The 12741-nt window shown below is 46.4% G+C and overlaps 1 long non-coding RNA gene across 1 annotated transcript; it reads right to left on the bottom strand.

Annotated features, from left to right (window-relative positions):
- Positions 1 to 9598: 9598 nt before the first annotated feature.
- On the bottom strand, positions 9599 to 11407 carry LOC125320165. Its single transcript, XR_007201034.1, has 3 exons — positions 10895 to 11407; positions 10197 to 10303; positions 9599 to 9818 (listed from the first exon to the last, which is right to left on the bottom strand). It is a non-coding gene; the product is annotated as an uncharacterized LOC125320165 (long non-coding RNA).
- Positions 11408 to 12741: the final 1334 nt, after the last annotated feature.

Below are 12741 nucleotides of genomic sequence, written 5' to 3'. Positions count from 1 at the left end.
CCCCCAAACCCAGCCAGAGCCAGCTTCCTGGAGGTGAAGAGCTCCAAGTCCATGGCTATGTGCTGGCAGACGGATGAGAGAGAAACAAGCCCGGCCACTGACAGGGGAGAGAAAATGCCTGGCTTCTTACAAAAGGGCAGTGATACTGAGATGCAAGAGATAAAGGGAAATCTGGCCAATTTGTTCTTCAGATTCATGAACCATTCAGACATTCCCTTGACAGAGTCATGTTCTTTCACAGTATGAAAGGGCTGCACACTCAGCTGTGCTGTAAATAGGAGCAAAGTGCTTCTTGTCCATAAATTTGAGGTAACATAGAAATACATAAGACGGAAACCAGCACTTTTTGCGTATTTCTAGTGCCTCTGCCATCTGAACATCCAGTGTTCCCCATAGCACAGCCTACACATTTCCAGTTCCTGTAGGACATGATTTTCTGTTCATAATCACCAGAACAATGATGAGGGTGCCTATTTGTTAATTACACATTTTATGTTGGTTTAAACAATTTCTGGATTCATGGGAGCTGAATTTATGTCGCTGCTCAACTGTTGGGACAAGGAAACATTAAGCTTGAGTTTGAGGTTGCCATGAACAGTTGGCACTGATGTGTGTACATGTGTTGCACTCCCCACACCAGTCTGCAACTCCACAAACCATCCAGAATGGTGCACTAAATGATGTTTGCATGATGCCTTTGAATAGGGCAGGGTGCAGTCAGAAAGAGAGAAGTGAAGCTCAGACATGTTTTACTTGGAATTTAGATGTGATGTGATCTAAAATGCAGAAAATTAAACGGTTTTTTTGTTCAGAAGGCTTCTATATATTTTGGTCTCAAAGAGCAGATTAGGTTAAAATGAAAAGATTGGTAAACATTGTTAATCAATGTTAAGAAGGTTTGGAAAATGTCTCCTATTTTGCAATAAATGGAGTGCAAGTCACATTTCAGCTCAAACAATGGGAGTAGAAAATAATAGATATTCATTGACTTCATTTGGGAACGCATTCTATAATTATGGCATTGATTCAAAATTTAGTGCCAACCTCTTACTTCAGTATGCTCGTTACAAAACGTCTAAATCAAATAAATCACCATTAAACCCTTTAAATTCCTTACTCTCAAAAAGAAAAAGGAGCTGCCTGGTAAAAATGCCATGCATTTGGCTTATGAGTGTGTGCAGGAGCTGTAATAACACACAGCGATGGTGTCACCCCTGGAGCACTTGTGCCGGTCACACAGCCCTGGGGTGAACTGGTGCTGAAGAGCCCTGGTAGAGCAGTGAGAACTGAGCACAGAAACACCCTCAGCACCTCCCTGTGCTGTGCTGGCCCTTCAAACGCTTTCCCAGGTCCCACAGCTCGCAGCCACAGCCTGGGGCTCCCAGGGAGCCATCAGTGTCCTGGCTCTCTTGCTGGGAGGTTTGTGATGGTATTGGTGGGGGTTTCCTCCTCTGCCTCGGGAAGGGGTACACACTGATGGTGGTAACCCCTTCCTAGCTGGCCTTGGGTCCACCTGAGTTTGTTTTTGCAGGTTTTCTCCTCAAAGTCTGCCCACAGGCTCCTTTTTGTCCTCTTGCTTCCCAGTTCTGCAGTTTTTCTGGGGATTTTGTTGTCTCCAGAACTGTCTGTACCCGATGAAGCTGAGGGACCCTGCGGTGACCTGTGCCCAGGCTGGCCTCTGTCCCTGTGCTGTCCCTGCGCTCTGCCCCAGCAGCGGTGCAGCCACGGGGCTTCACCCCCCCCAAAAAATAACTCCTGGCACTGTGAGCTGAAGAGAAGCTGCACCAAAGCAGGACGTGCTCTCCTGCTTGTGAGACAGCTGCCCCAGGGCTGCAGTGGCCTGGGCTGGACAGAGCCCAGGGGAGCCTGGACACACTGCAGTGTCTGGCCAAAGCAGAGATCATGTCCCTGGTAGCACCAGTGTCACATTTCCTGGCTCAGAACACAGAAGGTACAGCACAGTGACAGCACGAGGCTGAGGGGATGTGAGAGTCACCAGCCTGCTGCTGTGGGAGAACCTGCTTTTCCTGTGCAGTCGGAAGAGGTGTGGAGGATCCCGCAAGCCATCCTCAGAATGGGCTTTGCTGTGGCTTTTGCTTGTGCTGCTGCAGATTTTGGAGACAACTGCACATAAAAACATGCCAGAGAACCAGATTTGGGGCTGACGTGCTCTGCATTTCCAGCATGGCTCATTGGCAGGGTAAGGCGGCGTCAGTTGCCTCTGCATCAAGCTGTGATTCTATGAATACTTCAGAAAGAGAGGATTTTTTTTCAGGATGATTACACCTTCGTTCTTACTATGCTTTTTGTGACATTTACATCTCTATTTTGTAAAACTTCAGAAATCTTAATCAGCTTTGGCCCTTTGAAAAGTTACTAATATCAGCAAAAGTCATCCTATTTTGCATGCAAAAATACATGATTTTTGACATTTGGGAACTGGAAGAAACTCTTTTGTGGAAGACACACAAAGAGGGCAGGTTGGTGCCCTGGAGCCTATGTGTGCTACTGTTGACTGAAAAATAGCTTTTGAAGTAGCACCCTATGGCCCTGGATGGCCAAACTGGAGGTCCAGGAGGCTAGACAGGTGTTTACTACAGAATCTTTGGCCTTTTGTGCCAAATAAAAATTACAAATTCTTAAAACTGTGTATTTATAAAAGAAAAGTATAAAGGAGAAGTGTTGTACTCTGTGCGTGTGTATGTGTGTGTCATACCTTGAACATATCACATTACAAGAACACACCCTCTGAACATCCATTCTTTTTTATGATCATTACCTATGAGGAAATGCCATGTAAAACTTAATTCTTTGTTCATAAGTACCTCACCTACTGACAACAATTAGAATTGCTTACAGGGCCTCAGTTGCAAATGCAAAACATTCAAAACTCGAACTAATTGGTTGTATTAGAAAACACACTTTGCTTTTTTCAAGAGGCTGATTGTGAGCCATTTTATGAGCTATTCATGAAAATATCCTGGGCTGTTTGCATCAAGCACTGGGATTTTGTTAGAATAGAAGGGGGAGAGTGCACCACGAGTGGGGAAGTAATTCCCTTGCAAAGTATGTGCTTGGAGGCTACTTAGGTCAAAAGAATTTATTTGTTATTCCATGGGCTGAAGAACTGCCCATCATCTGCTTTATCAGGAAAAGAGCGTTGAGTCTTTGGCCCCCCTCAGAGTCATAAGTGACGGAAGCGGAAGGGATTTCCCCAGAAAAGAAAGGAGTGTTTTGAGGAGCATGGCAATACCTCTCTGCAGAACTGACCATTGGCCAAGAGAGGGTCCTGCTGTCCAGTGCCACAGCCCAAGGTGTCCCTGAGGATTTGCCACATGCTCTGTCTTCTCTGGTAGTGCTGCCACAGACCCTGAGCACAGCAGAAGGGATTCCAGGGATTTGTCAGCACGAGGAGGCAGAGCATGGGCTCCTACTGGTATTTCCACTCCAGGGGTAGCAATGACAAATTCTGCCACTCTGGCTTCACAGCTGTTGTTGGTAGTGCTGTGAGAGCCTCTCAGCGAATGCAGAGAACACCTTCAAACAGCATCTGGCAGAGTTAATGAAGGGGTGGTAAATTACTTGGAAGGGGACAGATGATAAAAGCCTCTGTGTGTGAAAAGAAGAGACAATAGGAGTGAAGAGGGAAGGGGGAAGGGGAAACAGGAAAGGGGAAAGGAAAAAGGAAAAGAAAGAGGAAAGAGAAAGGGAAGGGAAAGGGAAAGGGAAAGGGAAAGAGGGAGAGAGGGAGAGAGGGAGTGGATAGAGTTCTGAAATTCTGATTTTATCTAAAGGACATTTTCTGACAACAGATATGTTTGCTACAATAAGTAGCCCTTTCCCACATGCTTTTGCTTTCTAGCTCTTGCTATTAACTAAACACTGTGAATTTTAAAAGAGATAGGAAAAAAATTAGTAAAAGTTTTCCTTCAAGACCAAATATCTGCCAAACACTGAGTGCTATGGTTAATGGCTTTTGAACATTCACAGGAGCAATCAGAGCATTAAAGGAATTAAACAGAGCTCTTAGAATCCAGCATAAGTTGCACTGTTAAAGACATTAACTAGAGATTCACATTGTACTGTGTGTTTTTATAGTCTTGAAAACAGAGGCTTCATACCACTATTTCATGCACACGTAATAAGAGAAAATGACAGGCCATGCCTTTTTGACCTGATAAGTATTTGCTGCAGCAGCCACCTTTCTTGTCAGTAAAGATGTGTTCAGAGGCCTTTTTCTCTCCTTTTCTGCTGAAAACTGTTTCGTATCCAAAAAAGGATTAGTCCCATATGTAGCCTTTTCTTCTTGTCAAGGAATGAGCTCAAATCTCCAGGTAAATATAAAAGGATACAAGCTTTTAAGAAGTCTGTAAGTTACAGTGTTTATGAACCTGACTTGAATTCAGTTTTGATTTCTGAAGAATTTAAAATTTAGCTGAGAATAACACAGCCTCACCTTTCCTTAGTGATATGTGAAAGGCCAGAACAAGAAAAGAGAATCTGACTTACTCTGCTGGTGCTTGATGAAATCAACACGGACTGGGAAATTATTGTTATTAGGGAAAGAACAGTTTAAATGACATGGGGCTCTCTTGCCTTGGTGAACTCTTAGCCCTCTGTGACACACTTCACCTTTAGACTTCAGGCAGTTTGTTGTTTTCTTTTGCTCTGTCCGAAACACAGAGAGACCAATATTCTTGGTAAAAACAGGACTTCTACTTTCAATCCAAGCCAAAGGGAAGCTCTGCAGGGCTTCTTCCTAGATACAGGTAAAATACTCTGGTGATCTCATCACACCCTATTCTCAAACTTCTGGCACCAGATTCTACTCAGAAACACCAAGACTTCTTTGTAGTCTGAAAGAGGAAACAAATCAAACCTCAAGAGCTGGTCCTACATTTAAAACCTGTGCTCCTCCCACCAGAAACCTCTTTTCCTGTGATCTGCAATCCTCACTGTTTATTACAAGAAAATACTTCTTTTTGATTAGCTTTACATCAGTTCTATACGCTTTATGAGCTTTTATGCCTTTTTATCGAAATATGTTTAATACCACTGTCTGCTTATGACACCATTCCAGGAATCCCTTTTGACTCTTCTCTCCAGATTCCTGAAGAAGGTCACGTCACTCTGGGTTTTTTAAAAATTTAAAAATCACAGTTGTTCAGATCCTAGGCATGATGAGCAAGCACAACTTCCCTGCTGACACAGAGATTGAAGACAAACCCCTCTATTGTCACTGGAAAACAAAAGAAAGGAGAAAGTCTGTACCCATTGGAAATCTCTGTTTACCTGGAAGGACTCTGCCTCTCCCTTTCTCAGCAGCAGCTGGGCAGCCGGAGGCCAAGAAGGACAAGAGAGGGAGGGCTGGCTGATTTGTCTGACAATTTAACACCACTTGTAAACAAGAGCTGAGTCTGCTAATAACATCTCTGCAATGGCAAGTCCGCGCTGAGGATGAAGAGCTGGGCCACTTGGGCTTAGTTTGCATCAAATTAATGGCACGGTGGGTTTTCATCCTGCAGATGTGACCTCTGTGGCAACAGTCTCTTCATCCTTCAGGGAGGTTCATACCCACAGGGACAGTGTTGCTCTTGCCAGCAGACCCCAGGTTGTCCTCATGTCAAAAAATCCAGGCAAAAATTACTTCTTAGATGAACATTTTCCTTTTGCTCTCAAACCAAAGATTTAGATGTAATGGTATGCTGAAAACAAATTTGCGTCCCTGTTGTCTGTCAGGACAGGTGTAAAATCCTACCACATCCAGAGAGCGAGGCACTGATTCCACTTCCACTGTGGCAATGACTTGCAGGAGCAAGTAAAGGAAAGGAAATTCCGTGCTGGAAGAGTGAAGTTCTGTCACTCTAAATCAGTGTGATGCCTGGAGGGTTTTATACCAGGTTTGCACCTAAGCTGATGCTAAAGAAGTACATAAGGCCCAACACAAACCTAAGGTTTGCACAGCCGAGTTTAGGCTGACAGCTAAGGGAGCATAAATTAAATGGTCTTTCCAAGCCAAAAGGCTAATGAGAAATGTTGGTATTTCCGCTCTCCTTCATTGTTTACAGTATAGAAACATATTTTCTGAGATTTTGGAATTGCAGCTAAAAATCATGGCCAGGTTAAGTTATGTAAGCGGTTGTTGTGCGTTTATAATTGTGCAGGTCAATATCAGTGTAGCTGCTTCTGGTAATACAAAAAGCTCTTTCGAGATACGTCTTAAGAAAGAGAAACGGGTTTTTCCTTTTCATTCTTAACTGCAAAGCCTTCTCCAGGACGTACAGCAAACAGGTTATCTAGATTGTCTTTTCACAGCAACAGAACACTCCCCCTTTAATCTGCCTGGATTGCACAATTCTCGTCTGTATTAAGGAATTGCATTTAGTCTCTGCTGTAAGTACGTGATTTCTGTGCAAGAGGGTTGATAAAGGATAAACCCAAATTAACAAGAGCGGTATTTCTTAGGGCTACCATTACTCGTCACACACTTTGAACAAGCCATACCATCAAGCCCAAAGCTAATATGGCTCCTTGTTAAATATTTCTGATGGATTGCACGTCCTTGTGTGAAGAGGGAATTTGGACTTAAAGCCAGTATTTATGCATACATAAGCATTGTGCATGAACATTGCACGTTCAGAACGAAAACCAACTATCACCTGTCCAGGGTAAACACTGCAATAACACCAACACACTTCTGCCATCAGGTTCACAGGCAGCTTAACCAATTCTGTGCTTGCAAATAGCCTGTTCTGGCATCTGTTGTCGCTCGGAACCGGGGAAAGTCACACCTAGATACTGCAGGACCATGACAATCTCTCCAAATACAAAGCAGTCTCCAGGTGACACAAGTGACTACAGCAAGCTCCAATAACGTAGCAGGGAACGCAGATTTGTTGTGTTCTCTTTGTCATGATGGGTTTATAATTCACAGAGAAGGGCTTCAGTTGGAAGGGACCTTAAAGACACTCTAGATCCCGCCCCTCTGCCATGGGCAGGGACACATTCCACTAGCCCAGGTGGCTCAGACCATATCCAAGCTTGGGCAAATACCCAAGGACACCTTTTCTGTTTTACAAGGTCAGATTTCCATGCTCCTATTCACAGATGGCTGCAGTCGCATGCAGAGGATTGCCGGCTTGGTCACTCTCATCTCCACAACCCAGCAATGGTCCTAGTTTGGATGGCTCTCACTGCTCCCAAGACCCCAGGGAGCAGCTACTGCCTTTGCTCCTTCCGCTTTCCTTTCCAGGATCAGTGATTTACCGCTGCTTCCTCCACGTCTGAGACAACTGGAAGAGATAAGGGACTGTGGATGCAGCTTCTGACAGAGAGCTGATAACACTCCGCTGCGTATTTTCTTCTCCTGCCACTACGCTGTCAGGCTGCCTACACAAAGTTGCTCCTGCTTGGAAAGGGGCTGGTGTGAGCAGCAGGACTTGATGCTGGCTGGAACATTTCCAAGACCTGGACAAAAGCAGCGTTCTGTGGAAGGCCACCAGCTGCCCTTTGCCAGCAGCACAAGGTGTGAAGGCCCCTTTGAAGGCCATCCCTGCACAAGGACGGCCTGGCCTTCCAGTACCCTCCGCCAGTCCCCAGAACACCTTTCAGCCTTTGGGGCTGGCCCTGTCCCTCGCTCTGGAGAAGCAGCTTGCTGTTAGAGCTCCCATATCCACAGTTGCTGGCTGGATTACCATGTTTTACCACAGACAGCCCTTCAGACAACAGTACACAGAGGCTCCATCTGCAATAAAAGGGGATTTTTTCCCAACTTTTCCCTTGGACCAGCAGTGTGCAGCAAGCACACCTGGGCCTCATTCAAGTCTCTGTGGGGGCCGGTAGTCAGCTCCTGTTGGGAATTCAAAGCTTTTACTCTACTTTCCACAGCAAATCGTGAAGCAAACTCAGCTGCACCAAACCCCCAATTTCACTTTAAAAATTACAATTTTCTTTTTCCTCTACTCAAGCCATGAAGAAAACAAACTTTACTTGAGTGAGCTGGAGGCACAGCGTCCTCCCAGATCCTTCATGAGCAGAAAAATACTCCAGGGGAAGAAGCCAGAGTTTCCTGATACTTTGGAAGCTTTGCAAAACCTTCCCACCTGTGGTGGTACTGCACCCTCCTGAATTCCTGGAGCTCTCACTCACCTCAGGTAGAGTTTGGACAGGAAGGGGCAGGAGGAGGGAAGACTTTGCAAACACTGTCACGAGGCCAGGGCTGTTTTCATTTATGGTGACCCGTTGTAGGACGTAATCTTTTAATTAATGTGAGTGAGGGAGGTGCTGAAGGGCAAAAATTCTCAGTAACGAGGACATCTTCCACTTGCACAGCAAGGTAAATGAAGGGGAAAGTGCAATCCTATCTTTCATGGAAGGAATTTGATACACATTCTTGTTGCTGAATACATGCCTAGACAGCGGTGATTTAGGGCATCTAATCAGGCTCCCACAGTATCATCCCATCTGTTTGGCCACATTTTCTTTCTTGTGCTCATTGTGCACGATTTCTGCTCGCCGGGTGGCTCCTGGCTGCAGTTCTACGCTCAGGGGAGTCCCGTTTTCTCAGCAGGCCTCTGCAGCGAGTCTGTAGCCAACGTGTGGCTCTGCTGCCATGCCAAAGGTGCCGTTCCCTTGCCCAGCCTGGCTGCAGCTGGGGGATCTGCTGGGCACGGCTGGGGATTTTCACGGCCAAAAGCCTCCAGGCGTCCTCACGTCGACATCTGCCCATTGCTTTGGAGAGCACAAATGGCAGAACACTCATCTCAGCTGACAAATGTCATTTATTGCAGATTGCTACACCTGTGCTGACAATATAGAACTCTACAGATCTAACTTCAAGTTAAAAAAAGTTCTTTATTAGATTTCTACAACAATGCAAGGTAAAAATATACAAATACCAACTTCCGTTAACAAGAATTAATTTATTGCCAACCTCTACAACAACTCACTATACACAAAGATCAATTGAAGGTTAACAACTTAATTTATTGCATACTACTACAAGCGTACAGCCCATATATCAGTAGAAAAATATCAATATCCCTCTCTAATTAGCCCTATGCCAATAACTCAATAAACAGCATATTTAATAATTCAATAAACACATATTTAAATAGAAAATTCAATATTTAATAACTCAATAAACACATATTGAAATAGAAAAAAGACATTTATAACCACCACAATATACAGATAGAAATATAGATTAAATATTAGATATTACATACTATATCTATAAATAGATACATACAACAAACCTATCTATAGGCAACCCTACCAATCTACATATCCATACAACTAAATCAATACAAATATATAGCTGTACATCTCAACACATATGTAAATATAGTTACACCTAGAAATAGATCAATATACATAGAAAAATATAAAAATAGACATATATACCTAACCAAATACTACTATACCTATTTAAGTAGCCATATACCTATAACTACATCAATAGAAATAGATACCTAGAAAACAGTATACATAGGAAACAGAACTTAACACAGATATAACGACATACATATATACTTAGATAGATATATACACATATATATAATTACAAACATATATGTATATATATACATACCATACACCCATAAATATAACAACATACATATACAAATATGCCTATACAAATAGCAACCTACATATAAATATCCATGTAATGATCACTATCTTATGAGCAAGTCCATACATCTTTAAACAGAGATACAAGAAGAGGGATTCCAGCCGCCCCATCATCAAAGCCTCTCCCTCGGTCTCTTCCTCCCGTGCAGAGCAGCTCTCCTGGACGGGGACAGCAGATGGGACACCTGGCAAGCAAAGGGAACACCGAGTCAGGATCGGGACGTTTCCCTTGGCAGCACCTGCGCTTCCATCAGGGAAGAGAAATCTCAGAGCCTCCCCAGGAGGGTTAGAAAGAAAAAGCAGGCCCAGCGGGCCAGGCTGCGGCGAGCGCAGCCCCGGCGGGACCGTCCCGCAGCCCCCGGCAGCGCGGCACAGCCGGCACCGCTGCCGGGCCCTGCCGGCACAGCTGCCTTGCCCAAGGACAGCCCCTGTGCCGCCCGGGGCAGCCGCGCTGAGCGGCCCCAGCACGGGCAGGGCCCGCTCCTGCCCAGCCGGCCAGTGCCCGCGGCCAAAGCCCACGCCAGCCTCACGCCCACCCTGCCTCAGCGGCCCTGGGGCCTCACCCAGGGTCTCGGGCGGCAGCAGCAGGTCCCCGTTCGCTGCTCTTGCTGGCGGCCTTCAGCTTCTCCCTGCTGGTTCTCTCCGGCTCTTCTGAAGGTCTTCAGGGCAGCTGTGGCAAAAGTGGAGGCTCTAGAATTGGTTCCACAGCCTGGCAGAGCCACAGGCCCACACCCCTCCGTGCTCCCTGCTGGCCCCCTCCATCCCCTCAGCCCTGCCATCCCCTCAGCAAACCCCCAGTCCTGCCAGTTCCTGCAGACCCTCAAATTTTTCTCACCCCCCTCACTCCCTTCACACCCATTGAGTCCCCTTAGACCTGCCATCCCCCTCAGCCTGTGCCACTTCCCTTGTGGAACTTCTACCCCTCAGTCCCACCATTCATTCCCCACTTTTCCCAGTTCCCTCAGCCCCACTGGTCCCCTCAGCTCCCTCTAGAGCCCTCAGTTCCTGCCACTCCGCTCAGTCCTCCCAGCTCCCTCAGTCCTAACACCCCCCTTAGCCTGTGCCACTTCCCCGTCCCCTCAGTCCCCACCATCCCCAGCAGCTCCTCCACACCTCTCTGCTCCACCATTCCCTTCAGCTCTCCCAGTCCCTTCAATCCCCACCATTCCCCTCTGCTCCCCCACCATCGCTTCAGCCCCACCAGCACCTCAACATCAGTGTCACCTTCAGTGTCACCTCTCCCCAGCCCCCTCTGTCTCACCGTCCTCCAGCAGCTCCTCAGGGCACAGGGCCTGCGGCCACCGGCAGCTCCCACCGCTCCAGGGACACCGGGGCTGCAGCTGCTGCTCCGCCTGGCCCGGCCGCCAGCTCGGAGCCAGCACAGGAGGAGGGGACAGAGGGGGCACAGGGGGAAAAACAAGAGGTGAGAGAGGAAGAAGAGCAGGAAAGAGGTTAAAAAGCTGCCTATACCTATACAGATATCAATCTATGTACCTAATGCTCCATATACCCATAACTATATGAATGTATAACTGTGCACTTGTAACTATTTATAAACTTAACTGCATATATATAAATGCAACTGTACACATTTAAAAATGTAACTATGCAGACCTAGAAATACAACTATGCATACATAAATAAAACAATATACAGAAATATATATAAAAATTTACCTCTATACATCTTTAAATTCATCTATCTAGACATATCTATACAACTGTATAAATCTAGAAATATAACTACAGAGATGGATAAATATAACTATACACATCTATCACTATCACTATAGACAGAGGGATTGCACCTGCCAGATCTTCTCGCAGGCTCTCCCTCTGTCTCTTCCTCCCACTCAGGACAGCCCTCCTGGAGAGGTCAATCAGATGGAATCTGGGAAGCAAAGGGAACACTGAGCCGATATTGGCCCTTGTGCACATCTCCCTTGGGCAGCAATGGTCCTTCTTCTGAGGGACTGTTAAAGATGGCCTCAAAGGCAGACTCTCACTTGGGAGTTTGAAGGCTGCTCTTTAGAGAACAGGGAGCATTCCAAGTTTGCAAAACCTCCAAAGGTTTGAAGTCTCCCAATAAAGTCTCAGCACCCGCAGTGCAAATGGCACCAACGAGAGCCTGAAGCTCAGACAGTCCCAGCTTCTTCCCACACAGAAGCCCAGCCTTGTTCTCCCTCTGTGCTGACAGAGACACCTCACTGAAACGGCTGAAGCTGAAGGGTGCTGTGAGCTGGGTTATGAACCACATCGGGACACCCGGGTTGGTGACACAACTCCCACAGGGTCAGGGTTATTCACGGCTCTCTGGCCACAGCACAGCACTCGGTGTCAGTGCCTCTGGAGAAGCGTGGAGGGCAGGGCTCGGGGAGGCTGTGCCAGGGCAGGAATTGAACGAAAGGCACCAGGGAGCACCAACCCTGCAGACAGGAACTCAACTCTTCTCATCTCCCTTCCTGCCAGAGGCAGGCTCAGAGCAGCCGCCTCAGAGCTCTCGAAACCAGTGTGGGCTCTCTCCTTACCAGGCTCCTCGGGCTCTGGGGAACTGTTCCCTCAGCTCATGGTGCCAGGTGAAGCTCCCTCTGCTGCAGCCCTGTTCCCAGCCTCCCCTCCTGAAGACTCAGGGGCAACATTAATATTCCCCTTGAAAGAAAACCAGAAAGACAGAAACTCAAATATCACTCACTGTTTTCTTGGAATTACTCCAGGGGTACAAAACTTCAGAGCCTGCCACATTTTCTTCTCTTGAAGAAGAAAATGCTTTTGAAAACTGCTGTGTCTGAGTTTACAGAAAACGAAAGCTCATCACACTTGGCAATGAGATATTGGGGATCCCAAAAAATCCCACACTCCACCTTGACTCTGCCCTTCCTGGCTAATACATCTGCAGCAGGCGGTGGGTCTGCATATTAAACAAAACAGAGAAATTCTTTGGCAAAGTTGTATAATAATACGCAAAAAGGCCAGTGCCAACACAGGAACTGAACACTCCAGGCAAGGCTGGGAAGAGGCAAGGGTTAAGAGGAAGGGGATTCCTAAGTCAAAGAGGGAATCTGGCAAACACAAGGACTCATGGTCCCTGACTGAACTGCTCTTCCACACA

This window comes from Corvus hawaiiensis, chromosome Z (genome assembly GCF_020740725.1).
Source record: "Corvus hawaiiensis isolate bCorHaw1 chromosome Z, bCorHaw1.pri.cur, whole genome shotgun sequence".
In the NCBI taxonomy this organism is placed as follows: domain Eukaryota; kingdom Metazoa; phylum Chordata; class Aves; order Passeriformes; family Corvidae; genus Corvus; species Corvus hawaiiensis.
Note: the sequence above shows the minus strand (reverse complement) of the source record. Positions and strands in the feature narration are given on the sequence as shown.